We start from the raw sequence: 14,147 nt of genomic DNA, 5'->3' as shown, positions 1-14,147 counted from the left end.
TATTTTAGGCAATACAGATATTGAAGTTCTGTGATTACTCGAGAAAATCAGTATATTGACATGCTGTACAGTCAAATAAAGCAACCCAGACTGTAGACAGTGAGCAAATATTGATAATGCTGTACAGTGAGCAGTATTTGTTTTTCTTGCTGTTATAATTCTACTATTTGAGACTCTAATGCTATTGTACAGGTGCTGTTCATAAAATTGGAATATCATGAAACTTGTATATTATATTCATTTATTACACACAGAATGATATATTTCAAGTGTTTATTTCTTTTAATTTTTATGGTTATAACATCAACTTTTTCATAATATTCTAATTTTCTGACCAGCACCTGTACATGACTGAAGATCAGGTTCTGAATCTTCTTGTTGTGCTTCTTGATTCAGACTGCCTTCGACCACCCACTGCTCCTGATTCAGTCACAGAGAGGAGCTTCATTGGTGGAGAGATCTACCTGCTGTTCCATGGCCTCAGTATGGATCACTCTCCGGTCCTCTGGTCCTAGGCCGGTAAATCAAGCAGTGTCTATGGGAGGAGATCCGCTGCCCAACAGAGTGTGGAAGTTCAGGTCTGTATCACAGACAACCGGGACAAGCTTCACCCTCCATATTGAACTGGACACCAGTGGAGAGCCGATGCCTGAGGTGAAGAACATTCAACCACTGCACTTTAATGATCACTTCTCTTGTAAATAAATGTAATTTTTCTCTCAGAACAGATGTTTAATCATGAGCAAATTTCTCTTTTTCAGGGTTGTCTGAAAGTAACCTACTTTCAAATCTACCAAGCGTTTCACCTCATTTACACTATACGTCCAAATATTTGTGGACACCCCTGCTTAACAATCCATTCAGATACTTTATGTTGCACCCATTGCTGACACAGATGTGCAAATGCACACACACAGCTTGTCTAGCCCCTGTAGGTTAGATTGAGCTGTGGAGCAGTGGAACTGTGTTTTCTGAAATGATGGATGGTGCTCCATCCAAAACTTTAGAGATGGGTTGGAGAGTTGGGGATAATTAGGTGGGGTGATCAACCAATATACTGACCTCACTAAAGCTGTTGTCGCTGAATGCAATCAAATCCTCACAGCAATGCTGAAAAAAGTGTAAATTAGAGAAATCTTTGAGTAACTCACCCCAGAGACGTTATTAATGAGGAGACCGGTCGCTGGTTGAAATATGAATGGGAGTTGGCATCTGTTTACTGACAAAGCCCTGCCCCCAACACAATCAACCAATCAGGTTCTGAATAAAGTCCCGCCCTTCAACAAAAACAACCAATCTGTTGGCTGCTTACGGATTAAATCCCACTCTCCGGTAACGAGCTAAAGTTGCTCGACTACATTGTGGCTCTGGCCAGACCGTGTCAAAATAAAAGTCACTAATACAAACGAATCTGCAACATAAAATACTTTTTGACTGAGAGCTAAAATTACTGTCTTACATTAATTCCCACTTCCACTTTTATTTTGTTGTTCATCCAAAAATGTATGTGAAAACTGATTAAGTGAAAACTGATCTACTTTTGTTATATTTTATTGCTGCTACATTACATATCCTTTAAAGTTTGAAAGAAAAAAAGGTATTGGAGTTTTATTAATCTTTTATAATATATAACTTTTATCTTAGCAGGGTAATTCATTAACACAGTGAATTTCTGAATAAGTTATTAATTTTTATTGACTTAATTGTTACTTATCAAATACCTTAAACTACCTCAAGCTTGTTGCAGCCGTAATCTGCTGCAGCCTGAGAAGCTTAAAAATGAATAAAGATTTTATTTTAATTGAAGTGTTTGTCATTATTGAACAGTATGACTATTACTCTATTGAGTGTCATTTTAGTAAGAGAAGGACATTAATATGCAATGTTTAATATCTCAAGCAAGTTTGTTAATGAACATTAAAGCACATACATTTACTCATTTAACAAAACTAATAAATAGCCTTACTCTGCTTACAAGGCCAAATCATCTCCTTTTAGTCCAACTTGAGTGTCAAGTAAAATAATAAAAAACTAAGTTTTACTTTTACCACCGTTTACGTTTTTCAGATTTATTTCAATGTAAAATATATTAACAAATTCCTAAATAAAATAAAAAAAGTCATTTGTGTTTATTTACATTTGTGTTTTAGGTTGTGGCCAATCGACTGTGGTGAGAAGCAGTTTGACCAATGGTTGCTGTAGATCCTGTACATGTAGACCAATCGAGGCGGTGAGAAGGCGGAGCTTCAACGGCCATGTTTAAATCAATCCGCACACAGACTGAGTAGGGACTGTAGAAAGAGACGCAGACGTGAAATAAATGAGCAGACATTTTTCACATCCCAAAAAAAAGAGGACGTCTGGTCACCCTGCTTAACGACCCTTCACTTAGTCTGTCCTGATCATTTATATGATCATTAAATCAGGATTTCTACTGGAGCTTTCCAGCTGCTGCTCTTTTAACACAGGTTTAACTCAGTCTGATATTAAACGGTATATCAGCCATCTGCTGGTCACTTCACCACATTACATCAGCGCGGTATTTTCCACTTACAGCTCATTTTAACATTTTTAAATTATACTGATATTGAGTTATTCAATCAATGATTTTACATGAATTTACATGTATTAACAGTGGTGGCTTTTAAGAGATGTTTTTAAATCATAATTAAAATAAATTAAACTGGTGATTTTTGGTTGATTGTTGTATAATTGTTATTATCAAAAAAGTGCTGGACACCACCAAGGCACCAGATAAATTATTAAATGCTGGCACTGAAAAAGAAATGACGAGGCTTGTTTCGTTTGACCCAGTGACTCTGCTACTGATGAGCAACAAGAATAACCCTTTTGTATTGTAGATATTAGATCTATTACTTGATTTTATAATACTGGGATAAAATCCATATTAGAGAATATTGTAGCCTACAACTTGATGTCTTTTGTTCAGATGCTAGAGGGACCCCAGAGTGAGTCCAAAACAATGGATCTATTTGAAGCTGTTAAAAATTTTAATTCATAAATGATTTTTATACAGATAACAGCTCTCACTGTAACACAGAACAGAGGAAAACAACTCAACACACTTTTAATCAACAATTATAGGACTTCAGTGGTTTCAGTGGTGAATGTTTTTCTGGTCTTTCATACAGGAAAGATCTTTAAATACTAAAGCGGAAGAAATCGTTACATAAATTACTAAGAAAAATAATGAACAGTGCGCACATCCTGCCCTAGAGGAAACAGATTTAGAGCAGAAACCGCTACCATTCTGGCTGCTGAGTGCTGATTGGCTGGTCAGACTCACAATTGATTAAAATGTGTGTTGAGTTGTTTTATGATGTATTGTGTCGAGAACGTGAGCAGTTATCTATATCAAAATTTAGAATCATTATTACTTCTGCACAAAAGCTCCGTATGAACCCATTCATTTTGGACTTGTGGTTAAGCGCCCTCTAGTGTCCGAACATAATGGAGGGCATAATCAAGTGGTTTATCCATTTAGAATAATGTCTAATAGTGTAGGTCATATAAAGTCCTCTATAGGGGGAGTCTCTGATATGTCTCGTCATTACAAGTTCTCTTGGATTGTATTAGCTAGCATGCTACTGCTTAGCCAGCCGAGTTGCTGAAGAGCTTGTGTTCTCAGAGGTGTAACTTTGATTGTGTTTACTTTTGAAATCTGGACTCAGAATTCTGACATCAGCAGGTAATTATGACCTCAAGAATGGTTGAGGCCCAAATTTCTGCTGAGTGGTTTCCATAGAGACGGATGAACATTAGAGTTCAGAATGTTGGGCTGATTTAAATGTAGAAAATCTTCACTGCACCGAGACAAACATTAAAGCTTTAGGAGGTGATTCTGAGAAACCGGACACAAAAAAGATAGCTAGCTACATCTCCTCATGTAAAACATCCCATTCAAAACCAATACAATCAGGACCATAAGTATTTGGACAGTGACTGAATGTGTGTAATTTAGCTTAAGTACACCACCGCAGGGGATCTGAAATCAGGTAGTCAACCAAATGAAACAAATCCACAGGACTTTCTCGTGAGGATTTTAAGGCTGTGGTGAGAAGCAGTTTGATCAATGGCTGCAGGTAGATGCAGGTACAGGTAGACTAGGTCTGGTGGTTAAGAGTTGGGGCTTAAAGAGACATGTTTAAAAGTGTACAAATTTGAAAAACTACCACTGTAACAGCATGCATCATTGTCCCTGATATATATACAAATATATATATATATATATATATATATATATATATATAAATATAAACACAATTAAGAACCACTTTTAGTTACTCTATGAATAGAGTACATAGATGAACAGCCAAAACCAGTTGCAGAAGGAAAGAACCTTGTTGCCCGGATCCAACATTGGGATGGGGGGTCCTATGAACCTGTAAGACAAAAAAGGCAATACATATATAGAAACTTTATGATCACCTACTTTTTACACAGTAGCAGACAGATATAAAGCAAAACACACACAGTTGCAGATGGACAGACCCTTGTTGGCCACATCTACCATCAGGATGGGGTCCTGAAAACCTATAAGACAAAAAAGGAAGTCAATACATGTATAGAAACTAATTTGATCACATACCTGTTACACAATTGCAGATAGACAGCGAGTCTCACACACAGTTGCACATGGACAGACTGTTTTTCGCCACATCCACCATCAGGGAAGTAGAGGGTCATGGGGTCCTGAAAGCCTTTAAGACAACAAAGAAAGGCAATATATGTACAGAAACTGAATCATCACTTACCTGTTAAAGAGTTGAAGAACAAAGGTAAGTGAGCCACACACAGCTGCACACGTACAGACCCTTATTCACCAAAGGTAGAGGTTAATGGGGTCCTGAAAGCGTGTAACAAAACAAAGAAAGTCAATACATGTATAGAAACTGAATGGTCACTTACCTGTTACAGAGTTGCAGAATAATGGACAGCAAGCCACACACAGTTACAGATGAAAATACATTTGTTGGCAGGATAAACCATCAGGGAGAAGAGGTTGATGGGGTTCCTGCCAACCTGTAAGACAGAAAAGAAAGTCAATACATGTGTAGAAACTGAATGATCACTTACCTGTTACAGAGTTGCAGACAGATAGGAAGTAACACACAGTTGCACATGGACAGACAGTTTTTCACCACATCCGGGATGTAGAGGGTCTTGGGGTCCTGAAAGCCTGTAAGACAACAAAAACGCAATACATGTACAGAAACTGAATGATCACTCACTTGTTACAGAGCTGGAGAACGATTGACAGCGAGCCACACACAGTTGCAGATGAAAATATATTTCATCAGAAGGTAAGGGCTCATGGGATCGAGAAAGCCTGAAAAAAAAATAGAAAGTCAATATATGTATAGAAACTGAATGAACACCTACCTGTTACACACTTGCAGAAAGATATATGGGGAGTCACACACACAGTTGCACATGGACAGACCGTCGTTCGCCTTATCCACCATCAGAAGGTACGGGCTCAAGGGATCCTGAACCTGTAAGACAAAAAAAGAAAGGCCTACCTGTTAGAGTTGCAGAACAATGAACAGCGAGCCACACACAGTTGTAGATGAAAATGCATTTGTTGGCAGAATACACCATCAGGGAGAAGAGGTTGATGGGGTTCCGGGCAACCTGTAACACAAAAAAGAAAGTAAATACATGTATAGAAACTGAATGATCACTTTCCTATTACAGAGTTGCAGAGAGATAGCAAGTCACACACAGTTGCACATGCACAGGCTGACTTTCGACAGATCTACCATCAGAAGGTAGGGGCTCATGGGATCGTGAAAGCCTGTAAGACAAAAAAAGAAAGTCAATACATGTATAGAAACTGAATGAACACCTACCTGTTACACACTTGCAGACAGATAGATAGGGAGTCACACACACACAGTTGCACATGGACAGACCGTTGATCACCACATCCACCATCAGAAGGTAGGGGCTCAAAATATCCTGAACCTGTAAGACAAAAAGAGAAAGTGAATACATGTAAAGAAACTGAATGATCACCTACCTGTTACACACTTGCAGACAAATAGATAGGGAGTCACACACAGTTGCACATGAACAGACAGTTTTTCACCACATCCAACATAAGGGAGGAAGAGGGTCTTGGGGTCCTGAAATGCTGTAACAAAAAAGAAAGTCAATATATGTATAGAAACTGAATGATCACCTACCTGTTACACACTTGCAGACAGATAGATAGGGAGTCACACACACAGTTGCACATGGACAGACCATTGTTCACCACGTCAACCATCAGGGAGGAAGAGCGTCTTGGGGTCCTGAAAGGCTGTAACAAAAAAGAAAGTCAATATATGTATAGAAACTGAATGATCACTTGCCTGTTACACACTTGCAGACAGATAGATGGGGAGTCACACACACAGTTGCACATAGACAGGCCGTTTTTCGCCAGATCTACCATCAGAAGTTAAGGGCTCATGGGATTGTGAAAGCCTGTTAGACAAAAAATGAAAGTCAATACATGTATAGAACCTGAATGATCACTTATTATTCAGTTGTTGGTAGGAATGAATGATCACTTATCATTCACTTGTTGGCAGGAAACACCATCAGGGAGAACAGGTTGATGGGCTTCTGGACAACCTGTAAGACAAAAAAAAGAAAGTCAATATATGTAAAGAAATTAATGTGCACCTACCTGTTACAGAGTTTCAGACAGAGAGATAGGGAGTCACACACCGAGTTGCACATGAACAAACCGTTTGTTGCCACATCCACCATCAGAAGGAAGGGGCTCAAGGGATCCTGAACCTGTAAGACAAAAAAAAGAAAGTCAATACATGTACAGAAACTGAATGATCACTTACCTGTTACAGAGCTGGAGCTGGAGAACGATTGACAGCGAGCCACACACAGTTGCAGATGAAAATATATTTGTTGGCAGGACAAACCTTCAGGGAGATGAGGTTGATGGGGTTCCTGGCAACCTGTAACACAAAAAAGAAAGTCAATATATGTATAGAAACTGAATGATCACCTACCTGTTACACACTTGCAGACAGATAGATGGGGAGTCACACACACAGTTGCACATAGAAAGGCCGTTTTTTGCCAGATCTACCATCAGAAGGTAAGGGCTCATGGGATTGTGAGAAAGCCTGTAAGACAAAAAATGAAAGTCAATGTATGTATAAAACCTGAATGATCACTTATTATTCAGTTGTTGGTAGGAATGAATGATCACTTATCATTCACTTGTTGGCAGGAAACACCATCAGGGAGAAGAGGTTGATGGGCTTCTGGACAACCTGTAACACAAAAAAGAAAGTCAAAATATTTATAGAAACTGAATGATCACCTACCTGTTACACACTTGCAGACAGATAGATAGGGAGTCACACACACAGTTGCACATGGACAGACCATTGTTCACCACGTCCACCATCAGTGAGGAAGAGGGTCTTGGGGTCCTGAAATGCTGTAACAAAAAAGAAAGTCAGTATATGTATAGAAACTGAATGATCACCTACCTGTTACACACTTGCAGACAGATAGATATTGAGTCACACACACAGTTGCACATGGGCAGGCCGTCTGTCGCCAGATCTACCATCAGAAGTTAGGGGCTCAAGGGATCCTGAACCTGTAAGACAAAAAAAGAAAGTGAATACATGTAAAGAAACTGAATGATCACCTACCTGTTACACACTTGCAGACAAATAGATACGGAGTCACACACAGTTGCACATGAACAGACAGTTTTTCACCACATCCAACATAAGGGACGTAGAAGGTCTTGGGGTCCTGAAAGCCTGTAAGACAACAAGGCAATACATGTACAGAAACTGAATGATCATTTACCTGTTAGAGAGTTGCAGACAGATAGTAAGTCACACACAGTTGCACATAGACAGGCCGTTTTTCGCCAGATCTACTATCAGAAGGTAAGGGCTCATGGGATTGTGAAAGCCTGTAAGACAAAAAATGAAAGTCAATACATGTATAGAACCTGAATGATTGACAGCGAGCCACACACAGTTAAAGATGAAAATATATTTGTTGGCAGGATACACCATCAGGGAGAAGAGGTTGATGGGGTTCCTGACAACCTGTAAGACAAAAAAAGAAAGTCAATATATGTATAGAAACTAAATGAGCACATACCTGTTACAGAGTTTCAGACAAAGAGATAATGCAGTCACACACCCAGTTGCACATGGACAAACCGTTTTTCGCCACATCCACCATCAGAAGGTAGGGGCTCAAGGGATCCTGAACCTGTAAGACAAAAAAAGAAAGTGAATACATGTAAAGAAACTGAATGATCACCTACCTGTTACACACTTGCGGACAGGTAGATAAGGAGTCACACACACAGTTGCACATGGACAGACCATTGTTCACCATGTCCACCATCAGAACGTAGGGGATCAAGGGATCCTGAACCTGTAAGACAAAAAAAGAAAGTCAATACATGTATAGAAACTGAATGATCATTTGCCTGTTACAGAGCTGGAGCTGGAGAACGATTGACAGCGAGCCACACACAGTTAAAGATGAAAATATATTTGTTGGCAGGATACACCATCAGGGAGAAGAGGTTGATGGGGTTCCTGACAACCTGTAAGACAAAAAAAGAAAGTCAATATATGTAAAGAAACTGAATGATCACTTTCCTATTACAGAGTTGCAGAAAGATAGCAAGTCACACACAGTTGCACATGCACAGGCTGATTTTCGCCAGATCTACCATCAGAAGGTAGGGGCTCATGGGATCGTGAAAGCCATTAAGACAAAAAAAGAAAGTCTATACATGTACAGAAACTGAATGATCTCCTACCTGTTACACACTTGCGGACAGATAGATAGGGAGTCACACACACAGTTGCACAAGGACAGACCATTGTTCACCACGTCAACCATCAGGGAGGAAGAGGGTCTTGGGGTCCTGAAATGCTGTAACAAAAAAGAAAGTCAATATATGTATAGAAACTGAATGATCACCAACCTGTTACACACTTGCAGACAGATAGATGGGGAGTCACACACACAGTTGCACATGGACAGACCGTTGTTCGCCTTATCCATCATCAGAAGGTAGGGGCTATAGGGTTCCTGAACCTGTAAGACAAAAAAAGAAAGTCAATACATGTATAGAAACTGAATGGTCTCTTACCTGTAGAGATTTGCAGACAGATAGTAAGTCACACACAGTTGCACATGGACAGGCCGTCTTTCGCCAGATCTACCATCAGAAGGTAGGGGCTCAAGGGATCCTGAACCTGTAAGACAAAAAAAGAAAGAGAATACATGTAAAGAAACTGAATGAACACCTACCTGTTACACACTTGCATACAGATAGATATTGAGTCACACACACAGTTGTACATGGGCAGACTGTTTTTTGCCACATCCACCATCAGGGAGGAAGAGGGTCTTGGGGTCCTGAAAGGCTGTAAGACGACAAAGAAAATCAATACATGTATAGAAACTGAATGGGCACCTACCTGTTACACACTTGCAGACAGATAGATAGGGAGTCACACACACAGTTGTACATGGACAGACTGTTTTTCGCTACATCCACCATCAGAAGGTAGGGGCTCAAGGGATCCTGAACCTGTATGACAAAAAAAGAAAGTGAATACATGTAAAGAAACTGAATGAACACTTACCTGTTAGAGAGTTGCAGACAGATAGTAAGTCACACACAGTTGCACATAGACAGGCCGTTTTTCGCCAGATCTACCATCAGGGACATAGAAGGTCTTGGGGTCCTGAAAGCCTGAAAGACAACAAAAAGGCAATACATGTACAGAAACTGAATGATCACTTACCTGTTAGAGAGTTGCAGACAGATAGTAAGTCACACACAGTTGCACATAGACAGGCCGTTTTTCGCCAGATCTACCATCAGAAGGTAAGGGCTCATGGGATTGTGAAAGCCTGTAAGACAAAAAAAGAAAGTCAATACATGTATAGAAACTGATTGAGCACCTACCTGTTACAGAGTTGCAGACAGATAGATAGGGAGTTACACACACACAGTTGCACATGGACAGACCGTCGTTCGCCACATCCACCATCAGGGAGGTACAGGGTCTTGGGGTCCTGAAAACCTGTAAGACAACAAAGAAAGTCAATACATGTACAGAAACTGAATTATCATTTACCTGTTACAGAGTTGCAGAACGATTGACAGCGAGCCACACACATTTAAACATGAATATACGTTTCTTGGCAGGATACACCATCAGGGAGAAGAGGTTGATGGAGTTCCTGAAATCCTGTAAGACAACAAAGAAAGTCAATACATGTATAGAAACTGAATGGTCTCTTACCTGTAGAGAGTTGCAGACAGATAGTAAGTCACACACAGTTGTACATGCACAGGCCGATTTTCACCAAATCTACCATCAGAAGGCAGGGGCTCATGGGATCGTGAAAGCCTGCAAGACAAAAAAAGAAAGTCTATACATGTATAGAAAACTGAATGAACACCTACCTGTTAAACACTTGCAGACAGATAGATAGGGAGTCACACACACAGTTGCACATGAACAGACAGTTTTTCACCACATCCAACATCAGGGACATAGAAGGTCTTGGGGTCCTGAAAGCCTGTAAGACAACAAAAAGGCAATACATGTACAGAAACTGAATGATCACTTACCTGTTAGAGAGTTGCAGACAGATAGTAAGTCACACACAGTTGCACATAGACAGGCCGTTTTTCGCCAGATCTACCATCAGAAGGTAAGGGCTCATGGGATTGTGAAAGCCTATAAGACAAAAAAAGAAAGTCTATACATGTATAGAACCTGAATGATCACTTATTATTCAGTTGTTGGTAGGAATGAATGATCACTTATCATTCACTTGTTGGCAGGAAACACCATCATGGAGAAGAGGTTGATGGGCTTCTGGACAACCTGTAACACAAAAAAGAAAGTCAATATATGCATAGAAAATGAATGATCACCTACCTGTTACACACTTGCAGACAGATAGATAGGGAGTCACACACACAGTTGCACATGGACAGACCATTGTTCACCACGTCCACCATCAGAAGGTAGGGGCTATAGGGATCCTGAACCTGTAAGACAAAAAAAGAAAGTCAATATATGCATAGAAACTGAATGATCACCTACCTGTTACACACTTGCAGACAGATAGATAGGGAGTCACACACACAGTTGCACATGGACAGACCATTGTTCACCACGTCCAACATCAGGGAGGAAGAGTGTCTTGGGGTCCTGAAAGGATGTAACAAAAAAAAAAGTCAATATATGTATAGAAACTGAATGATCACCTACCTGTTACACACTTGCAGACAGATAGATGGGGAGTCACACACACAGTTGCACATAGACAGGCTGTTTTTCGCCAGATCTACCATCAGAAGGTAAGTGCTCATGGGATTGTGAAAGCCTGTAAGACAAAAAATGAAAGTCAATACATGTATAGAACCTGAATGATCACTTATTATTCAGATGTTGATAGGAATGAATGATCACTTATCATTCACTTGTTGGCAGGATACACCATCAGGGAGAAGAGGTTGATGGGCTTCTGGACAAGCTGTAACACAAAAAAGAAAGTCAATATATGTATAGAAACTGAATGATCACCTACCTGTTACACACTTGCGGACAGATAGATAGGGAGTCACACACACAGTTGCTCATGGACAATCCATTGTTCACCACGTCCACCATCAGAACGTAGGGGCTCAAGGGATCCTGAACCTGAAAGACAAGAAAAGAAAGTCAATACATGTATAGAAACTGAATGATCACTTGCCTGTTACAGAGCTGGAGCTGGAGAACGATTGACAGCGAGCCACACACAGTTGCAGATGATAATATATTTGTTGGCAGGACAAACCTTCAGGGAGAAGAGGTTGATGGGGTTCCAGGCAACCTGTAACACAAAAAAGAAAGTAAATACATGTATAGAAACTGAATGATCACTTTCCTATTACAGAGTTGCAGAAAGATAGCAAGTCACACACAGTTGCACATGCACAGGCTGATTTTTGCCAGATCTACCATCAGAAGGTAGGGGCTCATGGGATCGTGAAAGCATGTAAGACAAACAAAGAAAGGCTATACATGTATAGAAAGTGAATGAACACCTACCTGTTACACACTTGCAGACAGATAGATATTGAGTAACACACACACTTGCACATGGGCAGACTGTTTTTTGCCACATCCACCATCAGGGAGGAAGAGGGTCTTGGGTTCTGAAAGGCTGTAAGACAACAAAGAAAATCAATACATGTATAGAAACTGAATGAGCACCTACCTGTTACAGAGTTGCGGACAGATAGATAGGGAGTTACACACACACAGTTGCACATGGACAGACCATCGTTCGCCACATCCACCATCAGGGAGGTACAGGGTCTTGGGGTCCTGAAAACCTGTAAGACAACAAAGAAAGTCAATACATGTACAGAAACTGAATTATCATTTACCTGTTACAGAGTTGCAGAACGATTGACAGCGAGCCACACACATTTAAAGATGAATATACGTTTATTGGCAGGATACACCATCAGGGAGAAGAGGTTGATGGAGTTCCTGAAATACTGTAAGACAACAAAGAAAGTCAATACATGTATAGAAACTGAATGGTCTCTTACCTGTAGAGAGTTGCAGACAGATAGTAAGTCACACACAGTTGCACATGGACAGGCTGTCTTTCGCCAGATCTACCATCAGAAGGTAGGGGCTCAAGGGATCCTGAACCTGTAAGACAAAAAATGAAAGTCAATACATGTATAGAACCTGAATGATCACTTATTATTCAGTTGTTGGTAGGAATGAATGATCACTTATCATTCACTTGTTGGCAGGAAACACCATCAGGGAGAAGAGTTTGATGGGGTTCTGGACAACCTGTAACACAAAAAAGAAAGTCAAAATATTTATAGAAACTGAATGATCACCTACCTGTTACACACTTGCAGACAGATAGATAGGGAGTCACACACACAGTTGCACATGGACAGACCATTGTTCACCACGTCCACCATCAGGGAGGAAGAGCGTCTTGGGGTCCTGAAAGGCTGTAACAAAAAAGAAAGTCAATATATGTACAGAAACTGAATGATCACCTACCTGTTACACACTTGCAGACAGATAGATGGGGAGTCACACACACAGTTGCACATAGACAGGCCGTTTTTTGCCAGATCTACCATCAGAAGGTAAGGGCTCATGGGATTGTGAGAAAGCCTGTAAGACAAAAAATGAAAGTCAATGCATGTATAAAACCTGAATGATCACTTATTATTCAGTTGTTGGTAGGAATGAATGATCACTTATCATTCACTTGTTGGCAGGAAACACCATCAGGGAGAAGAGGTTGATGGGCTTCTGGACAACCTGTAACACAAAAAAGAAAGTCAAAATATTTATAGAAACTGAATGATCACCTACCTGTTACACACTTGCAGACAGATAGATAGGGAGTCACACACACAGTTGCACATGGACAGACCATTGTTCACCACGTCCACCATCAGCGAGGAAGAGGGTCTTGGGGTCCTGAAATGCTGTAACAAAAAAGAAAGTCAATATATGTATAGAAACTGAATGATCACCTACCTGTTACACACTTGCAGACAGATAGATATTGAGTCACACACACAGTTGCACATGGGCAGGCCGTCTGTCGCCAGATCTACCATCAGAAGGTAGGGGCTCAAGGGATCCTGAACCTGTAAGACAAAAAAAGAAAGTGAATACATGTAAAGAAACTGAATGATCACCTACCTGTTACACACTTGCAGACAAATAGATAGGGAGTCACACACAGTTGCACATGAACAGACAGTTTTTCACCACATCCAACATAAAAGACGTAGAAGGTCTTGGGGTCCTGAAAGCCTGTAAGACAACAAAAAGGCAATACATGTACAGAAACTGAATGATCACCTACCTGTTAGAGAGTTGCAGACAGATAGTAAGTCACACACAGTTGCACATAGACAGGCCGTTTTTCGCCAGATCTACCATCAGAAGGTAAGGGCTCATGGGATTGTGAAAGCCTGTAAGACAAAAAATGAGTGTCAATACATGTACAGAACCTGAATGATCACTTATTATTCAGTTGTTGGTAGGAATGAATGA

At 40.3% G+C, this 14,147-nt stretch overlaps 1 long non-coding RNA gene across 1 annotated transcript; it reads right to left on the bottom strand.

The window, feature by feature from the left end:
- Nucleotides 1-2,218: 2,218 nt before the first annotated feature.
- On the bottom strand, nucleotides 2,219-4,717 carry LOC140547796 (uncharacterized). The gene is made up of 3 exons (XR_011978507.1): nucleotides 4,610-4,717; nucleotides 4,361-4,403; nucleotides 2,219-2,291 (listed from the first exon to the last, which is right to left on the bottom strand). It is a non-coding gene; the product is annotated as an uncharacterized lncRNA (long non-coding RNA).
- Nucleotides 4,718-14,147: the final 9,430 nt, after the last annotated feature.

Source organism: Salminus brasiliensis, chromosome 25 (genome assembly GCF_030463535.1).
Source record: "Salminus brasiliensis chromosome 25, fSalBra1.hap2, whole genome shotgun sequence".
In the NCBI taxonomy this organism is placed as follows: Eukaryota; Metazoa; Chordata; class Actinopteri; order Characiformes; family Bryconidae; genus Salminus; species Salminus brasiliensis.
This window is presented reverse-complemented; position numbering and strand designations above follow the sequence as displayed.